Below are 21503 nucleotides of genomic sequence, written 5' to 3'. Positions count from 1 at the left end.
CGGCGCCATTTTGGGTGAGGTCAGGAAGGTCTAAGTATAGTCAAAATGTCTGCACCAACTCGTGGTTGGACCGGGACCTCTTTCGGCAGTTTAAAAGTTTTCGTTGAAGGGTAGTAGAGGGGACTGGCGACATGAACCATCAGTCAAAGAGGGGTGGGAGGTAAAAATCTCTCCTACAGGGTCATACTGGTGTCCCACCGGAACTGATCAAGTTGGTAGTCTTGCAGGATTTTGGTGATTTCAAGACTGAGGCCGGCGCCGGCATGAGCGCGCCGACGTCCCGCGGCTACGTCGTGGTCGTTCCGTGGGTGATCATGGCAGTCATTCCCCATCGGGGGTCGGGGGCCCCCGTGGCTCTTATAGAATCTTCAAAGTTGAGGAGAATGTTTCTGGATGCAGGACTCATTTTCTAGTTGAACTCAGAAGCGCCGTTGCACCGCAACAGTGGACGGGACCCCCGCTGGGTGAGCGGAGCATCATTGCCTCGCAATAGTGGACGAGACCTTTTGTCGGGTGAGTGCAGCGTCGCTGCATTGCAAGAGTGGAGAAACCCTTTTGTTGGGTGAGTGCAGCGTCGCTGCATCGCAAGAGTGGAGAAACCCTTTTGTTGGGTGAGTGGAGCGTCGCTGCATCGCAAGAGTGGAGGAACCCTTTTGTCGGGTGAATGCAGCGTCGCTGTATCGCAAGAGTGGAGGAACCCTTTTGTTGGGTGAGTGGAGCGTTGGGGGTGCAGCCGAGCGGCCCTCACCTGTGGGGGTCGGAGAGGCTTGTTCGCGCCGCCTCTCCCTCCCAGCGCACCCCACGCCGACACCTGGCGTTGATATCCGTGATGTCCGGACCAGGCGATAAGAGGGGGGGGGGGGGTCGGAGGCAGAGGCAAGACATCCCCCCCGTGGCCTGCAGGGCGCCGCTTCAGGCCCGAACGTGAAGCTCATATCAAGCCGGGGCCAGACCAGGAGATACGAGGGGGGGGGTCGGTGGCATGTGCAAGACATCCCCCCCGTTGTCGCAGCCATTATCTAAGAAAGAAGAAGAATCCCGTCGGCCTCGGCCCCTCTCCTGGCCCACCTTACGGGATGACCTCCCCGGCCGACGGCTGCCAGCAGGACTCGCCCTACACGTGCCGAAGGCCTCGTCTTCCGGATGGGCGTAGCCGCGAACCTGTTGCACTTCGGGAGTTTCCGGAATGGGGGTAGGTATCTGCTGATTTGTATTTATTTCATGTTACCGTTATTGGGCGTGGCGGGCGGTGGGACAGACATGCTTGGAGCAGTGGGGGGGTGGCGGAGCCTAGCTACCTTGTGGCTGCTGTAACGTCAAGCTTGGCTTCTTTCATGTTTCTTATTTCTAGCGAAGTCAAAAAGTCATCAGAGGCCTACTGATTTTGTTCGATTTCTTTCCCTTCCTTTTCAAGTGTGTTTCATGCTAAAGTTTCTGTTTAACAGGATACAGGGATTACTTCGTATTTTACATATGTCTTCTTTATTAGGGGTTCTCTCTGGTTGAGTCAGATGATGTACCTCTAATAAATGGTCCGGGTGGAACTAGTTTCTCAATCAGTGGGGAGTAGATGGGCATGACAGATTACAACGGGGGACAAAGGTCCTCATTACCCTTCCTTCACTACTTGCAAAGACTAGACAGAATATTTCTATTCCACGTTATTTGCAAACAGAGAGTACCTCGAAAGAACTATTCCTTGAACAATAAATGTCCAGCCAATCAATCAATCAGGCATGACGGATTACAACGGGGTACAAAAGTCTGCATTACCTATCCTTCACTATCTGCAAAGGGAGACAGAATATTTCTATTCTTCTCTGTTTGTAGACAGGGAATATCTCAAACAGCAATAATCGATAAAAAAATTAGTAGGATTATAACACTTTCATAACTTATAAATATATACATCACAACAAAAACAGTAAACACCTTAAAACATTTTTTATTAAAACAGAAGCAACAATGACAACTAACAGTAGTGATATCCTGGGCGGGTGATGGAACTGGGATTGTTAATGGAAAAAGATCTACAGAGAAAACTATTGGTGAATTATACTTCTCCGGAAATTTAAAACTCACAAATGTTTTATTTGTGTAATCGTTTCAGGTCAAACGGATTGTGGGACAATGTTCACAATGGAAGAGTCACCAAAAGGCATTTGGATCGATGTTGCAGCAGGCTGCCATGTATATAGTTATTTAATAAAACGTTTTACCCTGTTACTTTGCTGGTGTGTTGTATATATTTATAATATTTGCATAGGGTTTGTCGTTATTTTGGGCGGGGTGGGTGGCGGAGCCGAGCTGTCTTGCAGCCATCATGGTGTGGAGCTAAGTTCATCTCACTAGTTTCGTATTTCTCATGAGGGGTTGTTCTTAATGTTTCAATTTTAGCGAGGTCAAAAAGAGATCCCATTAGTGGCCTACTGATTTTGCTCGATTCCTTTTGTTTTTTTGAACGATTTTTCACTATCTGCAAAGACTAAACAGAGTATTGCGACTCTGTGCTTGTTTGTAAATACAGAATGAACCAAAGAGAAACAATTCTAAAACAGTAAATGCTTGGATAGCAATCAATCAAATAGAGAGAGAAGCAGGCACGACGGATTACAACGGGGACAAAGGCCTGCGTTAACTACCCTTCACTATCTGCAAAGAGAGAGTACTGCTAAGAGAAAAGAGGGGGGGGGGGAGGGGGGGCAGCGTTCAAAGCACATCAGCGTGCATAAACACGAAAATGTTTTTACCTATCATGTACTTGACATTTTGTCATGTGCTTATCTAGGTTCCTGATCGATACTGTGCCCTTATGCCCCTATTCGGCTATAAATCCATTTATTCCCTATATTGGCATAACCGTTCAAGTGCGATTTTCTGTAAAGTCATCTCTGGCCTCACACGAGCAGAGCCACAGAGCCACATTCCAGCATGACTCTCTGCTACTTCCTTTGCGACCAATTAGTGCAATGACAGAGCAGCAGTCACTATCTGATATTCCTAGATAACACTCCGAGTTCTTCAACAAGATAAAAACTTAGCAAACCTGGAAATCCCCGCTTGCTATGTTTTGATTAGTAATGGAACTCTAATGAGCAACTGATAACTATCACTTCCTAGTGACATCTTTAATTGACGTCTTATGTCCAGCAAACTTGCGTCAAACCCGGCACCTGTCAGGTATAAATATTACCAACGTTGCCTTAAGCAATGAGCGAACATGTTGCTGATGCCAGCTGCCTGCATGACCCCGTGTTGGTAAAAACTAGCACTCTGTCGCTGCAGCCTGCTATCCTGTGGTGGTGAAGCTACTGATTACCATTATCGCCGCTACAGCGCGACCTATGGTGCAGTACGCTTGAGGAGCCGTGCAGCCGTCCTCTGCGAAGACATCCAGCCCAGCTGCCCGCAGACGCTGTCACCCCTCCTTCCTCGACGCGCTGAGAGAAGCCGCTGCCTTTCTCGTGCAGAGAAATCCAGTCCCGGCGCTTCCAGTTTACCCTCGCAGGTGACTGGGATATCGAGAGAGACCCCTGAAGGAGATACCAATCCTCCATCATTCTATTCAGAGGTATGGTGTTGACTAAACCCTTAGACGAGAATTCTTGAAACAAACCTTGGCAAAACCAACTTAACTTAAGCTACTTACTTACTCCCCCTTCTCACGTGTTAGGCTTAGGTCAGGCACACTGGGGTAGGCTTAGTTAGAAGCACCAGTTGAGTATGTTAGCCTAATGTATATATGACTGTATATATGGTTTATTACTTTTAAACCATTGTATGGCTAAGAAACCATATCAATGCTTTTACAGTTCTATTTCGCTATTCTTATCTTACTGTACGTACTTTTTATAATAACAGTTATTGCAATTGTGGCAATACATTTCTCTTGTATGAGAAGAAAGACTGTTCAATAAATGTTAACCTTTATTGATACACGCCCGTCTCTCTATTCTCTACATCTGTGAAAGTAAACTGCACTAGACTGACTGAGTGAAATCTGTGTCTATTGTTTCACACGACCCTAGAGATCGACTCTTGATCTGAGGAGCAAAGTTGTCATGTTGCACGGTTGTTGGAAAGCTGAATCCCTTCTTGTCTGTGCCAAGGAAGCTGATCACTTCCTATGCAGAGAAGAAAGTTTCCAGTGACCTCTGAGCTAGTTGGTAACACAACCCAATTAAGTTTAGCATAGTCAGTGGAGGCCTGGAATATAAGCAGTTCCACGTCGATACTACTGTTTATGTTATTCCAAAGCGCAGGGCCTAGTGGGAAACTAGGAACTACACTACATGGCGCCCAACGTGGGGCTCACGTGATTCACGCACAGAGTCTTCAGCGTGATGGCGTTCACGTTGCAGGGAATTCATTGGCTAATACAGCCACCGCGGAAGCAACTAACCCGGCTTCCGTAGCCACAAAAAAGCATACAGATAAGTATATAGACGGGGAAACCATGCTGGCAGTAAAAACGACCGTAAAAGGCGACTGTGCAGCACTACCCGTAAACTATCCACTCAATTATGCATACATAATCGATGCAAACTCCGTTCCTTTTGCTCGAATCCCTGGAGTGGGGGACAGAGTAATTCCAAACAGGAGCAGGAGGGGCTTCCTCTTACTGGAAGCACACATGGGGTTGGGTCTGAGACACCAAACAATCAAAGCCTCTCTGAAAGAATTACAATCAGAGTACTGGTGGCCAGGAATGAGTATAGATATTCAATGTTTTGCTCAAAATTGTGAAAACTGCAACCGAGATCGCAGAAATGAACAGGCCAGTGTAGTTTCAGGATCCCTTCTAGACAGCATAAGGCGGTCTATCTGTGCAATCAAAGAAGAGAAGCGCGTCCCAGTGTACACCATTAAGATGAAAAGCACTTAAAAAATGAGGCCCCCAGCGCTCGGCTGACGCTAGAACGGTTATAAAAGATTAGCGAGTCCATATCGGCACATACGCAATTACCACGTTCCATTCTGACCAGGGTCCTGCTTTCAGCTCTCGAGCCTATAAGGAGGCCATGGCCAGCATGGGAATTGGGTTGCGGTATTCTTGTCCGTCGCACAAGTGTGGTAGAAAGAAAAAACCGGGACATAAAGCAATCTATAACAGCGAAGGTATTAGGTTCAGGCGCTGGGTGGGTCAAACATTTAATAAGTGTCCAGACTAGTCTTAACAACATGCCAAGAAATTCTCTAAAAGGTTTCAGCCCATACGAACTATTGTTCGGAATTAGAATGAACGTTCAGGACCTCGATAGTCAGATGTCAGTGGTACAAGAAGAAACAAAGCAGTTTGATGTAAAAGACCGTTTGGCTGTTTTACAGGAACTGAATGAAACAAGAAAATCATTAAGCAACATAAAGTTAAAGCAACAGCCAAGTACCACTGACGAGGCACCACCCGCAACAGCCCCAGCAAGGCCTGTCTGGATTCCAAAGATTGGGGATCTAGTCAGAGAAAAGATCGCGGTTAAGAAGGAATTTGGGCCTTCTTACAGAAAAGCAGTACCTGTCTTAGCAGTCACCGGAACAAGATCAGTTGTGCTACCGCCCCTTGCTGGTAAAAAGGAGAACAGAGTCGTGTCCATCGACCTGGTAAAACCACAAGCATGTGGCCTATAATCAACAGTAGGCCCAGTGGACTCCCAAGAAACAACAGAATACCCAAACTTGCAACAATCCAAGAGGTTCAAACTGAAAGACTAATCACATTCGATCAGCCTGCAGTGCACAATGAAGGACTATGCAATAATGCCATGGAACTCGTGCCTCTTGAAACACAGATTGAAACAGTTCGTCAAGAAACAACACCAGTCTACACTAATGTGGCATCAGAAAGTGCTAACGAGAGACAGATTGAAAGAACAATCCCATCAATTGACAGAACTGCCTCTGGTTATTTCATCAACTTCGACAACTTCTCTGAAGATTTAAACGACCCCGAAGTGATGCCAGAAACAAAAAAGTCTTTTAAAGAAAAAGCGACGGAACTCTTTCATCAACTGAAGGAAATCTACCTAATTTCCCCTTGGCTAGAGTTCTGGTTCGGTCTAGGTGTATTTTTCCTCCTGCTTTGGCTCATCATGGTACTGTGTTTGGGAAAATTCATTGAAGGAAAATATATTACAATGGACACAGCAAGTCAGAACATCCACCTAGTCCTGAAACCACACAGATCATCCCACGTGAAGAAAAGAGAACTGTCAACAGTAAATGTCACGGCAATTCCAATACCTGGTGGGGTAGTATGGGAGAAAACAGACTATGAGATCTATGGTCCGGTCGAAATCCTGAAGTATCCTCATCAACTAAAGGTTTCCTTAAGTGACTTTGTGACACCAAGTACATTCTCTGATGATTGGGACTTTAACAGTATTAATGACATGATGTCTGATTTAGTAATGTCAGCTAGATTCACAGATCATGATTATTTACAAGGTTCATCTAGTTATGAGCAGTTATTCTGTTACACCCATTATGGGGATCATTACTTGCATAAATCTGCACAGCCTAGAAATGTTTTTATGTATAATCAATGGGAACATTGTTCTACACCACCTAAAAGCAGTTCTAAAGCATTTTTTGAGAAATTCAAATATTTTTCAGGGTTTAACACCAGTGATGCAGAAACGTTTTATTATAAACTGTTAGATAAAACAGGAATGAAAACAATGCTGACAAATTCTAAATTGATATATTCAGAAGCATTTTATGACAAAATGATGACATTTGGTTTTGATTATTGGAAAAATAATATTGAAACGAAAACGATTTGGGGTACAAAAGATTGGCAGGTGCAAGGCATTGAAGCACTTTTTAGAACCTGCATGATACCAGAACAAATGTTATTTTTAAATGACACTGTACACCAAACATCTTGTCTTGGCCTAGCCAAGAACAGAGAAATGAAAACACCGTCTATACCAAAGCCAATACCTGAAAATGCAACTGCAGATAATGAGTTAGACGTGTCAAACATTTTACATTTCAACAGAACACATCCTGATTGGAAAAAGTGGTTAATCTGGCCTACAGACACAAATAGCTGTCAAGATAGGTTCCTGAATAAAACACAGGGTTTAAAAATGACCAGATTAGACTCGAGATATTCCCAGAGACAACATCCAGGAATTATAACCACATACAGTGTAGGGAAACTCTGCCTAGAATGGCTAACTACATCCACACTGGCTGAAATTAAGCAACACTTGTCTTTATTAAAAGATGGTGCTGATTTGCGCGATTTCATTTTTGGACCACGCAAACAGCGTCAAAAGCGTTTCATAGCGACCAGCATCTATGCTGCTTACAACGAGGCTTGGAAAGTAAAGCAAATTGAAACTGCTGAAAAGATACGAGAAATTGATCGTATTAATTTGGAAAAATCACTTTCTGTGGTAGACAATGGGTTAATGACTCTGTCTTCCAGAATATATTCTTTGGACAATATTGTATCCTCTGCCTTTGATGTGATAGACAGAGATTTGCTAATGTTACAACATGGCCAGTCTCAATTACGCTCTATTATAGAATTAGGCTGGACGCTGCAAAATCTTCGTTCAGGCTATGTGCCTTGGCGTTTAATCAACGCAACGTCATTATTTTCCATTTTTAACCTTACTGATAAACAGATCAGTTTGGCACAGAAAGGAGCAGACTATACAATCTTGAGCATCGAGAAACTCGAGAGATTACCATTGACAATGTCAGAGAGCCCTGTCATTGAATGGATAATACACGGAATTATCACAATTCCGATAACAACTTTCCGCTTTAAAAAATGCCTTGAATACATACCTGCTGGCCAGTATGAACAATTGGGTAAGGGTTATGTAAAATCCGAATGGAAATTACCATACACTCATTCTTGCTATAGTGACAGCGACAAAAATGTATTTCTTAGTGGTGAAAATTGTAAACACTCACTAAGCGGTATACTTTTGTGTCAGGGTATTAATTTACACGGAGCATGTGATGGCAATTCAAACAACCTTTCATGCCACCAGCTAGTCACACCTGCAACTCAGATAGAGCCCTTCTTTATGCAACTCGCAAACGGGAGTTACATTCTAAGAACGGATCACAGGTGCTGTGGCCTCGCGCCCGGAAAAAGTTATCTAGTACAAGTAACGTCCATGGTCAAATGTTGCATGCAAGCATTGTTCCCGAGCGGGCCTCCAGACTTAGTGACTCCCCTCTGGCCTCGTCTGAATCTCTATTCTATACGAATTGATACATTAAGCAAAATGAAATCTGTGCTTTTACAGACAACAGTGCCTATAACGTCATCTAAAGAGACGTATGATCTTCTAGTCGCAAGGACGGCTACAGAAGTCCATGACCTTTTATCAACAAATTGCCCCGTGCATTTCGTACAAATGCTCGACCAACTCCTTAACATGTCTAGTGCTACAAGCATCCCAGGCATATTTAAGACAGTCTTTACGGGACTGCTAACACCCTTCCAGGCAATTTTGGGAATCTTTCCTAATTTTGTGCACTCCATCTTTGGTGGTATTCCACTATTTTTTGGACTCATCGCAGGGATTCTATTTTTGACCCTTCTGCTACGTTATGGCAAGCCTCGGCTCAGACATAGCTCCCATGGGAATGGAAGAAACAATCCTAGCAATGCGCTACAGGGACAGGATAACTAACGTCCTCGGATTGGCCAGGCTGAGAGATCTAAACATGACCTGGTTCCTTTCATTCAGACCAATATGGCAAAATTGCATTTTACCTGTGCTACGGTGTATGCTTTGCGGCGATGAATGCGTGTTGGACATCTGTCTTTCACTTCCATCAGCAGTACCAATGGACGTCGATACTTTGCTAAGTCCAATAACGGCTCACGCATTGTGTTGTCCCCAGCGGCTACCAATCCTGATGACGGCATTTGTGGAGACTCCTGTACTACAGCCAAGTGGTAACAGTGGAGCGAGTGACAAAAGCAACATCATCCAGGTACAACGTTCTGTGAGCAGGGCTGGTCCTGTCTTCGATGACAGCAATCATTCTCACACCTGCCAAGTTACAGCGCTATCTAATTTGGTTGAACTATCACCTGATTTTGTAGACCAATTCTTTGCGAGCCTGTCTGATACGATGTTCTCACCCACGGAGAAACAATAACTTTTGAATAGCTTTCCGACACACGGCGTTCCCATGAACTCTGAATTCGGCCTTCAGTTTTGATCAACATAAAACTGCCAGGAGCTTTGGTAAACTGATTTTTTCTTTGAATTGGACAATTTTTAAAAAATATTGACCCTCTCCTTTTGGCACGAACAATTCTTTGCTTAACGTAAAAACTATTCTTAGAGAACAGAAGCTTCACACTTCTATTTCTAAAACACATCTAGAGACATAACAACATTACACCAGCCTCTAGCACACATATTATTACAATGCATTTTTATGTGATGATTTATCTCGCATTTCTTCTGTCAGAGATACTTCATGTGTAATTCTTTATGCATAATCGTTCATTGATTTCATATGCAATAATTTTTTGAATGATTACTATGCTTTTAAAACTACGTACAGTACCTAAATTCCATGTATTACAAGTACGCCTATTTCGAATGCATTTATGTATTTTGGGGTGGGCAATGTTACACATGCATCTTATTGCTTAGTTTTAGTAATTTTGATGGACATGAATTCGTGGAGTGGGTGTCATGTGCTTATCTAGGTTCCTGATCGATACTGTGCCCTTATGCCCCTATTCGGCTATAAATCCATTTATTCCCTATATTGGCATAACCGTTCAAGTGCGATTTTCTGTAAAGTCATCTCTGGCCTCACACGAGCAGAGCCACAGAGCCACATTCCAGCATGACTCTCTGCTACTTCCTTTGCGACCAATTAGTGCAATGACAGAGCAGCAGTCACTATCTGATATTCCTAGATAACACTCCGAGTTCTTCAACAAGATAAAAACTTAGCAAACCTGGAAATCCCCGCTTGCTATGTTTTGATTAGTAATGGAACTCTAATGAGCAACTGATAACTATCACTTCCTAGTGACATCTTTAATTGACGTCTTATGTCCAGCAAACTTGCGTCAAACCCGGCACCTGTCAGGTATAAATATTACCAACGTTGCCTTAAGCAATGAGCGAACATGTTGCTGATGCCAGCTGCCTGCATGACCCCGTGTTGGTAAAAACTAGCACTCTGTCGCTGCAGCCTGCTATCCTGTGGTGGTGAAGCTACTGATTACCATTATCGCCGCTACAGCGCGACCTATGGTGCAGTACGCTTGAGGAGCCGTGCAGCCGTCCTCTGCGAAGACATCCAGCCCAGCTGCCCGCAGACGCTGTCACCCCTCCTTCCTCGACGCGCTGAGAGAAGCCGCTGCCTTTCTCGTGCAGAGAAATCCAGTCCCGGCGCTTCCAGTTTACCCTCGCAGGTGACTGGGATATCGAGAGAGACCCCTGAAGGAGATACCAATCCTCCATCATTCTATTCAGAGGTATGGTGTTGACTAAACCCTTAGACGAGAATTCTTGAAACAAACCTTGGCAAAACCAACTTAACTTAAGCTACTTACTTACTCCCCCTTCTCACGTGTTAGGCTTAGGTCAGGCACACTGGGGTAGGCTTAGTTAGAAGCACCAGTTGAGTATGTTAGCCTAATGTATATATGACTGTATATATGTTTTATTACTTTTAAACCATTGTATGGCTAAGAAACCATATCAATGCTTTTACAGTTCTATTTCGCTATTCTTATCTTACTGTACGTACTTTTTATAATAACAGTTATTGCAATTGTGGCAATACATTTCTCTTGTATGAGAAGAAAGACTGTTCAATAAATGTTAACCTTTATTGATACACGCCCGTCTCTCTATTCTCTACATCTGTGAAAGTAAACTGCACTAGACTGACTGAGTGAAATCTGTGTCTATTGTTTCACACGACCCTAGAGATCGACTCTTGATCTGAGGAGCAAAGTTGTCATGTTGCACGGTTGTTGGAAAGCTGAATCCCTTCTTGTCTGTGCCAAGGAAGCTGATCCCTTCCTATGCAGAGAAGAAAGTTTCCAGTGACCTCTGAGCTAGTTGGTAACACAACCCAATTAAGTTTAGCATAGTCAGTGGAGGCCTGGAATATAAGCAGTTCCACGTCGATACTACTGTTTATGTTATTCCAATGCGCAGGGCCTAGTGGGAAACTAGGAACTACACTACAATTTGACAGCTTTTGATATTTGCTATTAAAAAAACATTGAAATTCAATGAAAAAACCATAGGTTTTAGCCCATATATAGTTAGGGATTAGCATTTACAAAACCTTAATTTACTCGCATAAAACCATTGAAATTCGCATATATAGTTAGATGCGCTAACTATATATCGCGCACCCGCAATCCACTGCTGATGATGTCACATATTACATCATTCATGACATGCTCAGTAACATCACTTATGACATCACTGATGACATCTCAAATGACATCACTGATGACATCACTGATGACATCTCAAATGACATCACTGATGACATCACTGATGACATCACAGATGACATCACTGAAGACATCTCAAATGACATCACTGATGACATCTCATTTGACATCTCATTTGACATTACTGAGCATATCACTAATGACATCATTCATGTGATAATACGATGAACCTCTTCAGACTCTAATATAACCTTAGATACACTCAGTGTAAACAGACACTCACAGACTGTCACTCATCCATGGAGTTACTCACACACCTAGTCAGTCATGCAAAGAATCAATCACACCTCAATTTCCTCTACTATACAGTTATACACACCTTACTTATTCAAACATATACTAACACATATTTACTCTCTTATACAATCCCTGATACAAGTTCACAATGATCCATACAGCCATTCACACATTCACTGGCTCTTATGCACAGTTATTTATATATTTCAACTCTCACATGTACTGTGTTTTACATATGTACTTACTTTGACATGTAGCACTGAGATATCCATTCACTCACCAATACACTCATGCACACAGTCAACCGCCCATACAGCTGTTTCCACATGCACTTTTGAACCCATACATCTAGTGAATCAACTGCTCACACATCTATGCACAGAGTCATACACCTCCCAGCCACCCACACACACTCAGTCTCCCATACAAATACTTGGGCAACCAATCAATAGCCCATATAGTTACTCATATAGCTACTGATCAACACATGCAGCAGTTTACAGAACAACAGACATAATGATGCACAAATTAAGACAGTTTAGTCACTAACCCATTCACTCAGTGAGACACATTTAATCACTCACTTATACAGTCAGTCATGCACCTACAAAATCCTTCATCCAGACACTTATATATCCACTCATTCTTCAATATGTAAGACATATTTTAACTTTACAGAAACATACAGTCACTGGATGTTGTCATCAGTGATGTCATCAGTGATGTCATTTGAGATGTCATCAGTGATGTCATCAGTGATGTCATTTGAGATGTCATCAGTGATGTCACTGAGCATGTCATGAATGATGTAATATGTGACATCATCAGCAGTGGATTGCGGGTGCGCGATATATAGTTAGCGCATCTAACTATATATGCGAATTTCAATGGTTTTATGCGAGTAAAATAAGGTTTTGTAAATGCTAATCCCTAACTATATATGGGCTAAAACCTATGGTTTTTTCATTGAATATATATATATATATATCCTGATTCCACTCTCAACGCCAGCATCCATACGGCGTCCTCAAAAACGAGAGAGACGGACTCTTTCCAAATTCAGCAGCCGCTGGAAATCTTTATTTTTTCAAATTTATAAAGTGCATTACCGTGCCTAACCAAACGCGTTTCGGCATACCTGACGCCTTGCTCGCTGGTGGTGATCGTGAGGTTCCCCCCGTTATTTACATTGTAAAGTGCCACGTGATTGGTCATTACATATACATGGAAACAGTAAACATACTATACGTTGCAACTTTGTAAACCCTTTTCATCATTATATCAGCATTTATTTTGTCTCGTTTGAAACTATTACTGTTGCATTCTTTTCACGGTGCGAACGTTAAAATAATTATTAATCATTCTCAAACCGTAAAATATATGATGTCAATGACAATTGCAAATATCGAGTTTCTAGTGAATGGGAATACCTAATTAATTTCATGAGTAACCCTACGTATTTAAGAATGCTGCATATTGACAGGGTTCTTGCTTATATTAGGTTTGGTTTTCACTAATGCATTTCAGACCAATTACTTCACCTGTTATGTGCACATGTGCTCAAAAGTGCAAAATTAAAAAAACACATTCAGTGATGGTGACTTATCCTTCCAACAGGAAGTATATAGTTACCACACTATCGAATTCATTCTTTGTGTTTAAAAAGAGGGATTTGTGAGGGGCATGAAGGCGGTTCTATACAATCTTATGGATTTATCTTTTATATCTGTACAAATACATTATTGCAATACTACACATTGTTACAATATCTTGATTCAGATTGGTTTTTTTTTAAAACAGTTATCCCAAATCCTCCTTATGAGTAATTTTAGTACCATTCAACTGATATTCCGTCATTGTATATCACATCATTATCCAGAGAAGTATCTACTACTCTCATTAGTAGTGTTGTTAATTGCATCTGAAACATTGAAATTCCTATTTCTGGGAACACCATATAAAAATATAAATACATGATCAACTTAAAACCCTTATATAAAATATAAAAGGTTTTCCTATCAATTGCACGATTTTAGGAAATAAAGCGCTTCATGCTTCACTACTACATCCTTAAATGAAGGAGTATGTACCCTTGCTGTACAAATCATCACATATATTTAGGCCCTTTGGACTCTTGCTTTCCAGCTCTATAATGTAACTGGTTTCCAGTCTGCGGAGTTGTTTCTCCCTATCTCCCCCTCTTTTGCTGCTAGGAACATGATCAATTACAAGGTATGTGAGAACATTGAGATTGTTCCCATGTTCTGCTTTTACATGTCTAGCTACGGGGTAGTTAGCGTCCGAATTCACTATGGCCCGTAGGTGCTGCAGGATTCTAGCCTGTGCTGGAAGCTTAGTGCTTCCAACGTATCTTAAACCACATACACATGTTAGAATATAAACAACATACTCAGTCTTACATGTGAAGTGCCCTTTGATTTTAATGGGCCGATCTGAGAATGCGGTTGTGTATGTGGTAGTGTTGGAGCCAAATTTGCAGGCTCTGCAAGATGCACATTTAAAAAAACCATTGCGGGCGGATAGCCATTTATCTTTATTGAAAGTTTCAGGGCTGGTTTTTACAAGGTCTGATTTCATTGAATGTGCCTTCCTAAAAGTGAATGTAGGTTTATGAACATAAATCTCACTTAGGACCCCATCTGTAATACAATTGGCCATTCTTTAGTAACGATTCTCCTTATTATTTTCGACTGTCTACTATAAGTAGAAAGAAACCTACAGTCCTTCCTGGTCTCATCTGATTCAACATTGGTATCTCTTGTAGGTGCCGGGTTAGGATCTACTTATCAAAACAACAAGTGGTCCTGAGCTTACAAGAATGAGGGAAACAAATGTATATAGATCACAATGGAATTCTATATATTTCAGGATTCCTTGACCAGCCGGCCAGGGAATGTTTATTTGTTCAATGAGTATAGAATCACAAAATACAACATATAACCCAAAGCATCCGGGTTACATTCGGGCACAGTCCTGTGCCAGGCAAGAGAAAGAGAGGTGAGAAAGTGGAGGCAAGTGAGGAAAGATATCAGGCAAACAGAGTGAGCTTGCAGGTCACTGAATTAAATTCACATTGACAGTGTATCCTGGAGTCATTCATACAAACAATAATATCATGGAATTAACGGTATGAATTACTCTATGGTCGTCGACGTTTCGATCCCCAGCTCAGTTAAAACGGGATCATCATCAGGACAAATAAAATAATTTTGCCTGAACAAAAGTCAGTTATAACACCTGTTTTCGAATAAAAAGGAGGGAAAAACAGAAATATATGTACAGTCATTATTAGTCTTGTCAGCGCTCACATTGTAACTACAGACATTGCATCCGGACTCGCAGTGTTCGGTGTTGCCGTGAGGCGTGGGTCTTTTGTGAAAGGTCTCTAATACTCATGCAATTATTCCCCAGTATGCTTCCATAGTTTGTGAAAACGCTACACATACATTTGTGGTAGTGAGTATTCAATTGGCTGTGACAGGTGAGACCGGATGTTGGCACCAAAAATTGGGGAGCCGTGAAAATTTGTGAGGTTTGTGGTGGTGAGACAATAGTGGTGTCATTCGATGGTTAGGGGGCCAGTGCTATCGCGTCGGGGCGTGTGACAACTGTTGGGTAATCGCGCCTACCAAGGTGGTGGGTTGAAGTACGATTATCCTCGGCGGGCCAGTCTGTTTTGTGTCATCAGTGTGATTATTTCTGTTGAGAATAAAAAATATATATCAGGGGATGTTCTTTGCGGAAGGAAAGTGGGGACATGAAGCCAATATTGGCCTATTTACCGTTATAAGAGAATAGTTCCTTTTTGGGGGTGCAGTCAAGCCGAGGTTCTGTGCAGGCGCAGTTATAGATGTGGAGTCACGCCTGATCTGTAACAGATATTATAGTGACTGCATGTATTTTACATCAGGAACCACTTTTTCTATGGCCAAGGGGGTGAAGTTTAAATTACCATGTGCCTTTCAGGGGAGTATGGCACCGGGAATCCGTCTTGTAAATAGTCAGCCAGGAACTGTGGTCCTTAAAAATTACCCGGCTGTGGAGATACATAATGCATTTAAATCAGGCAAAACAATGGTTTCAGAGAGTTAGAAAAACGTTGCCTGTGCAGTATTACCATGGTAAAAATAGGAGGTTTCAGTGGTTTGCTGAAGGTCGAGTTAGTTAGCGTACAATTTCTACAGCCAACCTCTGTAGAGAGAGAAGAAATAGAGTTTTTTTTAAAAATGAAGGGGGGTCAGGGGATCGCGGGGCCACCAAAAGCGAGCGCTAAATTAACGGCAGCTTCTGGGCAGGATCGCCTTCCTCCTATGTTGTGGGTAACCGGAGAGTCGCGCGGCCAGGCAGATCCCTAGTCCGCTCTAGGGTAAAGTAACAACTGTTAGAAGGTACCAATGCAAGCTTTAAGCTTGCTGTTCTATTTTGGAGCAGTTTTCACGATCTTACCGGGGTTCAGTCTTTGCTTCTGCTCGGGAGCTGCTCTCGATGGGGCGCTTCCGTGTGTGGAGAGACCATCCATATTATTGGTTAGGTAGGGAGTCACGTGGTTCGGGCTGGCTGGCGCTCGCTCCGTTTCATTGGTGCAACGCCGGACAAGTGATAGGTAGGGAGTCACGTGATTCGGGCTAGCTGGGACTCGTTCGAGTCTATTGGTGGCCCATCAGGCATGTGATGAGGGGGAGACCAAGAGCCAGAATGGCTTCATTGTTTAAGCGAGTGGCCATTTTGGGCAGGGAAAAGTATTACATAGAAATCGACAATTAAATACACCCTTCAGTTCGAGGGAGTAGGATTCAGCATGATTATTTATTGGGGTGTGAGTATATAGGTAATTGACGTGAAAAGTAATAAATAAATAAAATAGAAATAAAAAAGGTGCTCATAATGTGAACAACATCATTTTGGTGAATAATTATAAGGAAACTTACAGATTTATACACGAGTATAACACAATATGTATAAAAACATTTTGCAGATTTCTGCCAGAAAAGTCCTTTCAGAATTACGGCTGTTCTGGGCCAAAGTTTGTAATTGGGGGCATTTTGTAAGCTTACAACAGGGTCGTCCAATCCTCACTTCTGTTGAGCCCTGTGTGGATGGTATCAAATTGTATAATTGTCTTTAGTTCCTCTCGGTTGAGGAGTTGAGCCAGGTTGCCTCCTCTTTTTGGAAGTTTCACTGTTTTTAACACCGTCCACTTGATGTCATCTGCTGTATGTTTCAATTCTGCATAGTGTTCAACGAGGGGTGCATTTGGAGTTCCACAACGTATACGGCTTCTGTGCTGGCCGATGCGGGTCTTTATTTTCTGGGTAGTTTGGCCAACGTACATTTTTGGATATGGGCACAGAATAGCATAAATGACATTTTGGCTATTGCAATTAGTGAAGCTTTTCATTGACACTGTCACATTATTGTGGCTAAAGTTTCGTGCCTCGATAGTGAATTCACACATTGTGCAGCATCCACACTTAACGTGCCCCAGGATAGGAGGGAGACCCCAGTTACTTTCAATTGTGGTGGATGGAGTGGGAGCTGGTAATGCCGCTCTTACTAGATGGTCTTTCAAATTTTTACTCTTTTTGAAGGCAAATAGTGGCCTCTCTAGATGTATTGGGCCTGCATTTAGAGTGGGCCAATGCTTGAGAATGGACTGCCGTATTTTATTGGAGACAGGGGAAAAGGTGGTTACACATGCTATGCGTTCAGTTTTGTCTCTTTGTTTTGGTGTCAGAAGGGCTTCTCGGGGGCAGTACCAGGCCCTTTTGGTGGCTGTTTTAACCAGTCTCCTTGGGTAGCCGCGTGCTTTCAATTTGCTTGATAGCACCTCTGCTTCCCTGAAATAATCTGCTTTAACTGAGCAATTTCTTCTGATTCGCACGATCTACAACAGCTGCTTTAGGTTGTAAAAGTGTTTCTCTTTTAATAAGAGAAACTTTATGAAGTGCAGCTTTTAAGTTTTTTTCTTTATAACCACGTTCTAATAGTTTTTGTCTTGGTAAGGGTAAGGGCTTCCTCACAAGCTTGTGTTGAGCTACAGGTTCTTTTTACTCTGAGGAATCCCCCATAGGGGAGACTTGCTATTGTGTGGCTTGGGTGAAAGCTGCTTGCGTGCAGTAGGGTGTTTCCTGCTGTTGGTTTTACAAACAAGCTAGTTTCCACTTGTCCTGAATTAATATCGACCTGTACATCTAAGAAGCTGATCTTAGTTTTCTCAATTTGATGTGTGACTTCTAGATTCAACGAGTTATTATTCATGATTTTAATGAATTCCCTAGGTTCTTCTTTTGTGCCCCTCCAGATTATAAACATATCGTCTATAAATCGCCATAGACGTATAATATGTAGGTCATACAGGGTATGATGTTCCCGTCTGAGGACATGCTCCTCCCACCAGCCCACATGAAGACATGCGTAACTGGGGGAGAAGCATGCCCCCATAGCCACTCCCTGTTTTTGTCTATACACCTTACCATCATAAATGAATCTGTTATTGAATAAGCACCAGTGTATCATACTAAGCAGCATTTTGTTGTGACCATAGTATTGAACACTTCGTAAACTAAGGAAATATTCAACTGCTGCCAGGCCATCCTCGTGCTTGATACACGTATACAGTGATTTGATATCCAATGTTATCAATAAATAGTCCTCTTTCCATTCTACATTGTTAAGTTTTGCCAGGAAGTCTCTAGAATCTTGGATAAATGAAGGCAGTGTTCTTACAAAGTCCTGTAGGAAAAAGAGCTCGTTTTTGGACGTGTTTTCAAAGTTACTGTTTTGCGCTGAAATGATAGGCCTTCCTTGGAGTGGACTTATCCCCTTATGGACTTTTGGGATTAAGTAAAATGTTGGTAACTTTGGGAAATTATTTGTTAAAAATGTATTCTCCTCCTTGGTTATCAATCCCTCGCGTGTCCATTTGTATAATTCTTTCTTGTATTGTTCATTCGTTTCATGGACCGCTACTCCATTGGATAGCTCATAGCAATCATATATATATATATATATATATATATATATATATATATATATATATATATATATATATATATATATATATATATATTACCTACTGGCGATAGCCAGTAGGTATATATAGTTAGGATTTTTTCTCTATGGGATTTTTGAAAATTCTATGTCTAATAACTTTGGCGTTTGTGGACGGAATTGGCTGAAATTTTCAGGAAAATGGCACATTTTGTTTCTGAGCAGCCCCTATAAATTTGGGGGGGGTTCGTCGGGGGGGGGCCAAGAAAAAAGGGGGGTCCCAAAACGCGTTTTTCCCATGTTAATTTCCATAGGGCGGTTGGCCTCACTTTTAGCTCGAACGGCTGAATGGATTTGCACGAAACTTGGCAAAATTGTAGGGACTGTTAGCCCAATGTGCCTTTGCTAGGTCTCAATATATGTGCTCCAGTGGATTTTGAGAAATTAACGTTCAAAAAAAGATATATATCTGTAACAGCGCTCCGGGCAGCGCTCCGGTTCGCGTACTTTTCGCGTAACGGAGCTTTGCGAAGCGAAGCTGATTGGCTCCCCGGTGTCTGTTAACATTCTAAACAGTCCGGAGCGGCCGCCATCTTGTCTCTTGGTAGGACCGAGAGACAAGAGGAGGCCAAAACAAAGGGGGAAATGAAGGAAAGGGGGCAAGGTAGACCCCTTCTGACCCCCTAGGATTGATGAGGGGGATATTATAGAGCCAAGCGGGGCAAAAAAAAAAAAAAAAATCAGATTTTTTCGCCGTAGAGACGCGTCTTGGTACGCGAACCGGGCAGCTAACCGGGCAGCTAACCGGGCAGCTAACCGGCAGCGTAACGGGAGTCTGAGGAGTAGCTGATTGGCTGTCAACATTGTAAACAGTCCGGAGCGGCTGCCATCTTGTCTCTCTGTAGGATCGAGAGACAAGAGGTGGAAAAAAAAGGTGTGAATGAAGGAAAGGGGTAAGGTAGACCCCTCCTGAACCCCTAGGATTGATGAGGGGGCTATTAAAGTTCCCCGCGGGGCAAAAAAAACGGGCAGCTAACCGGCAGCGTAACGTGAGTCCGACATCTTGTGTTTTTGGAGCGTTTGTTTGCATACCGGGTAGCGTTCCGGTAAGCGTAACAAGGGGAAAATCAAGAGAAACAGTAAAATAAAATTTAAATGAGTAGATTTCCACCAAACTTGGCAAAATTGTAGGGACTGTTTGTTTGATGTGCCTTTGCAAGGCCTCAAGATATGTGCATGTGTGGATTTTCTCTAATTAAGGTTAAAAAAATATATATATATCTGTAAGCGTGCTCCGGCGCGCTTACGTTACGGGTTTGGTTTGCGTTGCAGAGACGATACGTCACGGTTATGCGATGCGTCATGAGGCGTCTCACGGGCTATGTGATACGTCACGTAATAAAGAATATATTTTACAGCTATACATATTAGCTTTTAAAAAACCAATGAAATTCACTGAAAAAACCATAGGTTATAGACCATATATAGTTAGGAATTTGCATTTACAAAACCTTGAAAATTCACTGAAAAAACCATAGGTTATAGACCATATATAGTTAGGAATTAGCATTTACAAAACCATATTTTACTCACACAAAACCATTGAAATTTCATATATAGTTAGTTGCCCTAACTATATATTGCGCACCCGCAATCCACTGCTGATGATGTCACATATTACATCATTCATGACATGGTCAGTGACATCACTGATGACATCACTGATGACATCTCAAATGACATCACTGATGACATCACTGATGACATCATTCATGTGTTAATACGATGAACCTCTACAGACTCTAATATAACCTTAGATACACTCAGTGTAAACAGACACTCACAGATTTTCACTCATCCATGGAGTTACTCATGCACCTACTCAGTCATGCAAAGAATCAATCACACCTCCATTTCCTCAACTATACAGTTATACACACCATACTAATTCAAACATATTCTAACATATTTTTACTCTCTTATACAATCACTGATACAAGTTTTCAATGATCCATGCAGCCACTCACACATTCACTGGCTCTTCTGCACAGTTATTTATATATGTCTACTCTCACATGTACTGTGTTTTCATATGTACTTACTTTGACATGTAGCACTGAGATATCCATTCACTCAGCAATACACTCATGCACACAGTCAACTGCCCATGCAGCTGTTTCCACATGCACTTTTGAACCCATACATATAGTGAATCAACTGCTCACACATCTATGCACAGAGTCATACACCTTCCATCAACTCACACACATACTCAGTCTCCCATACAAATACTTGGGCAAACAATCAATAACCCATATAGTTACTCTTATAGCTACTGATCAACACATGCAGCAGTTTACAGAACAACATATATAATGATGCACAAAATAAGACAGTTTAGTCACTAGCCCATTCACTCAGTGACATACATTTAATCATTCTCTCATACAGTCAGTCATGCACCTACTAAATCCTTCATCGAAACACTTCATTCTTCAATATGTAAGACATATTTTAACTTTACAGAAACATACAGTCACTGGGTGTTGTCATCAGTGATGTCATCAGTGATGTCATTTGAGATGTCATCAGTGATGTCATCAGTGATGTCACTGACCATGTCATGAATGATGTAATATGTGACATCATCAGCAGTGGATTGCGGGTGCGCGATATATAGTTAGGGCAACTAACTATATATGAAATTTCAATGGTTTTGTGTGAGTAAAATATGGTTTTGTAAATGCTAATTCCTAACTATATATGGTCTATAACC

Source organism: Lissotriton vulgaris, chromosome 2_1 (genome assembly GCF_964263255.1).
Source record: "Lissotriton vulgaris chromosome 2_1, aLisVul1.2, whole genome shotgun sequence".
Taxonomy (NCBI): Eukaryota; Metazoa; Chordata; class Amphibia; order Caudata; family Salamandridae; genus Lissotriton; species Lissotriton vulgaris.
Note: the sequence above shows the minus strand (reverse complement) of the source record.